The sequence below is a fragment of the Rana temporaria genome, chromosome 13 (assembly GCF_905171775.1).
Source record: "Rana temporaria chromosome 13, aRanTem1.1, whole genome shotgun sequence".
NCBI lineage: Eukaryota > Metazoa > Chordata > Amphibia > Anura > Ranidae > Rana > Rana temporaria.
Genome location: NC_053501.1, coordinates 6,430,318 through 6,434,898, shown reverse-complemented (window position 1 = coordinate 6,434,898; position 4,581 = coordinate 6,430,318). Strand labels below are relative to the sequence as shown.

The window sequence follows — 4,581 nt, the reverse complement described above, 5'->3', positions numbered from 1 at the left end:
TTCAGTAGATCATACATACATCTGGAGGCAAGAAGAGAGAGCAATAGAGCTCCTAGATCCCAGACACTTAGCATGTAGATGATCTATTATATATGACAGTGCCTGCCAGGACAGAGAGGGTGACAGTGTCAGTATGGTATGTGACTCTGGAGAGGAGTGGCACTGGGTGACAGTGGCTGATGACAGAGAGCCATACCTGGCATTTGTGAGAACTGGCAGCACCCATTCCGGATGCCTCTGTGTTGTGACAGTGCCAAGTCTGTGTGCTGTCACTGCAAGGACTATGTAGACCTGGGGGGGGGGGGGGTGATAACAGAGCAGTACAGAGCCCAGGTCCCCTGAAACAATGTATCAATGAAGTCAAACACCATCCAAGGATACATTGTACCCAGTATTAGCCCAGGGCTGGGAAGGCATTGCTGTTCTGGGTATGTTGAGTGGCAGCTTCTCTGCAATGGATCAGTGTAGATCTAAGAAAGGTGGGGGGGGGGGTGATAACAGAGCTCAGGGATCTAAGGGGTGTAATCTGCCAAGAGAGGTCCCCCCCATCCAATAATATCTGTAGCCAGAGCTGCATGGAGGGTGTCTGAGCCTTGGGGTACACAGCTCAGGGGACACACATGCTATATAATGGGGTGGACCGCATGACTAAATGCAACAGTTCATTATCCACTATATAATGACTGCATATTAATTTTATATCTGATCCAGCCGGTTGAGTGACTGGCTCATTAACTCCATAAAAATAAAATGATAAATGTCAGTAATTCCCCAGAACTGGAAAATCTGCTGATGTGTCAGGAGAGGGAGAGAGGGAGTGAAGGGGTTAAGTGAACATGAGATGAGGCTGATTATTCCAAAGGGTATTAGATCCCCCAAATTCTTCCTACCCCCCCCCCCCTTGTCACCTATAGGGTTCTTCTCAGACCTGTCCATAGATAGGAAAAGGGACAGAGTACCCCCCCCCCCCACACACACACACACACTAATGTTGGGGTGTCTGTGCCCCCTGGATAGCCCCCAGGCTCTCAAGGGTTATTCAGGAGTCAATGTGTCAGTCATATAAAGGACAGTCTGTGCTTAGTGTGATGGGCACAGTCTGTGTGCCCACCCAGGCTGAGGGGTCCCCTATACAGTCCTGTAGGTGTCCCCTCTATAATATCATCCTATATGGTCGCTGACATTGATCATTAACCCTGTATACATGTACAGGACCCATGGCTCGATCTGTGGGTGAAATCACCACCTATAGTCCCTTTTATGTCCCATCCCTATAGGATGGCAGATCCTTCTATACACACACAGTGCCCGTATGTAGTGTCACCCATCATGGTGGGGTGATAACAGAGCAGTACAGAGGTCCTCCGACACAATGTATCAATGAAGTCAAACAACATTCAAGGATACATTGTGACCAATATCTGCCCAGGGCTTGATGGGCATTGCTGTATTGCCCCACTTATTTTAACTATCTGTAGCCCAAATTCAACACGGTCACCTACAGTCTATCTTACCCTATAGATCCCATATACTGCCATGTACCTGCAGCATATCTCACCCTATTAACCCGTATACTAGCAATGATACCCTGCAATATATTTCATCCTATAGATCCTCTATACTGACACTGATTGCCCACAGTAGATTTACCCTACATATCCTCGATATTGACTTTGATTACCTACCATAGATCTCATCCTACAATCCCCTATACTGATCACCTACAGCATAGATCACCCTATAGATACTGACTCTGATCACCTACAGTATATGTCACCCTATAGATACTGACTCTGATCACCTACAGTATATGTCACCCTATAGATACTGACTCTGATCACCTACAGTATATGTCACCCTATAGATACTGACTCTGATCACCTACAGTATAGATCACCCTATAGATACTGACTCTGATCACCTACATTATAGATCACCCTATAGATACTGACTCTGATCACCTACGGTATCGATCACCCTATAGACACTGATTCTGATCACCTACAGTATATATCACCCTATAGATACTGACTCTGATCACCTACAGTATAGATCACCTTATAGATACTGACTCTGATCACCTACAGTATAGATCACCCTATAGATACTGACTCTGATCACCTACAGTATATCACTCCCCATGGATCACATATGTTGATTCTGATCCCCTACAGCATATTTCACCCTATACTGAAATTGATCACCCACAGTATATCTCATCCTATAGATCACATATACTGACATTATTCACCTACAGTATCTCTCACCTTATAGATCAGATATACTGACATTGATCGCCCATAATATATCTCACCCTACAGTTTCTCTTTGCAGACTCTGAGTCTGATCTTCAGTCTATCTCCCTCAGAAGATCTCTTATACAGACTTGGATCAGCTACAGTATATCTCCCCCTATATATATCACATAGGGTGACATTGATCACCCACAGCATATCCTACCCTGCAGATCCCCTATACTGGCATTGATCACCCACAGCATATCCTACCCTGTAGATCCCCTATACTGGCATTGATCACCTACAGCACATCTCACCCTATAAATCACATATACTGCCATTGATCACCTATAGTACATCTCACCCTATAGATCTCTTGTGCTAACATCGATTACCGACAATATGTATCACCCTATAGATCTCTTATAATGACACTGATCGCCCACAGTATATCTCACCCTATAGATCGATAGTGATCACGTATTGTATTTCTCACCCTATGGTTCGCTTATAAGGGCATTGATCACCTACAATATATCCCACTCTATCGATCCTCTGTACTATATATCGCCAGTCCCTGCCATCACCGATATGATCTTGTCTGGTCCTGGTAGACTAGAGATCTGATACCCCCTATAGAACATACAACACCCCCCAAATTATTTATATATATATATATATATATATTAAAGTAACAAGGATCTCTTGGGATTTAGACACCATCCAGGAGCATTGATTACAATCAGATCTCCGCAGATCTGTAGGTCGCATACCCCCATTGATAGGGGTCACTCCTAGATCGGGTCCCCCAAGTAAAATCTGATCCCCCATAAATCAGATCCCCCCAGTCCCCGATCCCAGTATCTGACCCCAGTCCCCGATCCCAGTATCTGACCCCAGTCCCCGATCCCAGTATCTGACCCCGATCCCAGTACCTGACCCCAGTCCCCGATCCCAGTATCTGACCCCAGTCCCCGATCCCAGTATCTGACCCCAGTCCCCGATCCCAGTATCTGACCCCAGTCCCCGATCCCAGTATCTGACCCCGATCCCAGTACCTGACCCCAGTCCCCAATCCCAGTACCTGACCCCAGTCCCAGTATCTGACCCCAGTCCCAGTACCTGATGTGGTGTGGCTCCTCTTCCCGATCTCAGCATAATCCACATACAGATCCCTTCTCCTCCGACCATCCACACAAATCCCGAGAAATCCAGAGAAACTTTATTGGGTGGATCCCGTGTGCCCCCAGATCCAGATCCCGGGATCCTGTCCCCACCGGGGGATCTCAGCACACACCGGCATCTCCAAGGCTCAGCTCCCAACAATCACATCGCAGCAATTCCACACCGATCCCAACTCCAGATCCCGGATTCCACCAGCGGATCCCCCCCCTCCCCACCCCCCAAAATTCCCGAAGAGCTGATCTCCCTGGGCAGCGGATCCCTTCAAGGCGGACACCCCCCTGCGGGGTCCTGGATCCCTTCAAGTAGGACTCCCCCGGGGTACCGGATCCCTTCAAGGCTGACTCTCCTCCGGGGTACCGGGTCTCTTGTAGGCGGACTCCCCCGGGCTCCTCTGCGACCAGCGGCGGCGGACAGTGCGAGCTCACCGAGCAGCCGGTGTGTGTGAGAGACAGAGCTCCGTGTGATCGCAGCTCAGCCGTGCCCGCCGGTCCAGCCTCCCAATCCCAGCCGGGCTCAGCACTGCAGACATTAAAAGATTAGGGGCGGAGACATGCAAATCAGCGCGTGGAAGAATGTGTCACTGCACTTGTCTCTGTGGCCCCTGAGATGTGTCTGAGCCCCTCCCCCTTCTCCTCCCTTCTCCTGGGAGACATACACCTCCAACCTGACAACCTACCTCCATCACAAAACATGTCCACCTACCTTCAACCTACAACCTGACAACCTACCTCCATCACAAAACATGTCCACCTACCTCCATCCCAAAACATGTCCACCTACCTCCAACCTGACAACCTATCTACATCCTCCAACCTACCTCCATCCTCTAACCTGTCCACCTACCTCCAACCTGACAACCTATCCACCTACCTCCAACCTGACAACCTATCCCCATCCAAAAACATGTCCACCTACCTCCACCCTCTAACCTGTCCACCTACCTCCATCCTCTAACCTGTCCACCTACCTCCAACCTGACAAACTACCTCCATCCTAAAACATGTCCACCTACCTCTAACCTGACAACCTATCCCCATCCTAAAACATGTCCACCTACCTCCATCCTCCAACCTGTCCACCTACCTCCAACCTGACAACCTATCCCCATCCTCTAACCTGTCCACCTACCTCCAACCTGACAACCTATCCCCATCCTCTA

General features: G+C 48.8%; 1 protein-coding gene across 1 annotated transcript in view; it reads right to left on the bottom strand.

Moving 5' to 3' along the window:
• FLRT2 (fibronectin leucine rich transmembrane protein 2) overlaps window positions 1-3,943 on the bottom strand; it is an 82,924-nt gene extending 78,981 nt beyond the window's left edge. The window contains exon 1 of the mRNA XM_040332906.1: window positions 3,360-3,943. The gene's annotated coding sequence lies outside the window, so the exon portion shown is untranslated. The remainder of the gene's footprint in view (window positions 1-3,359) is intronic.
• Between the last annotated feature and the right edge of the window lie 638 nt (window positions 3,944-4,581).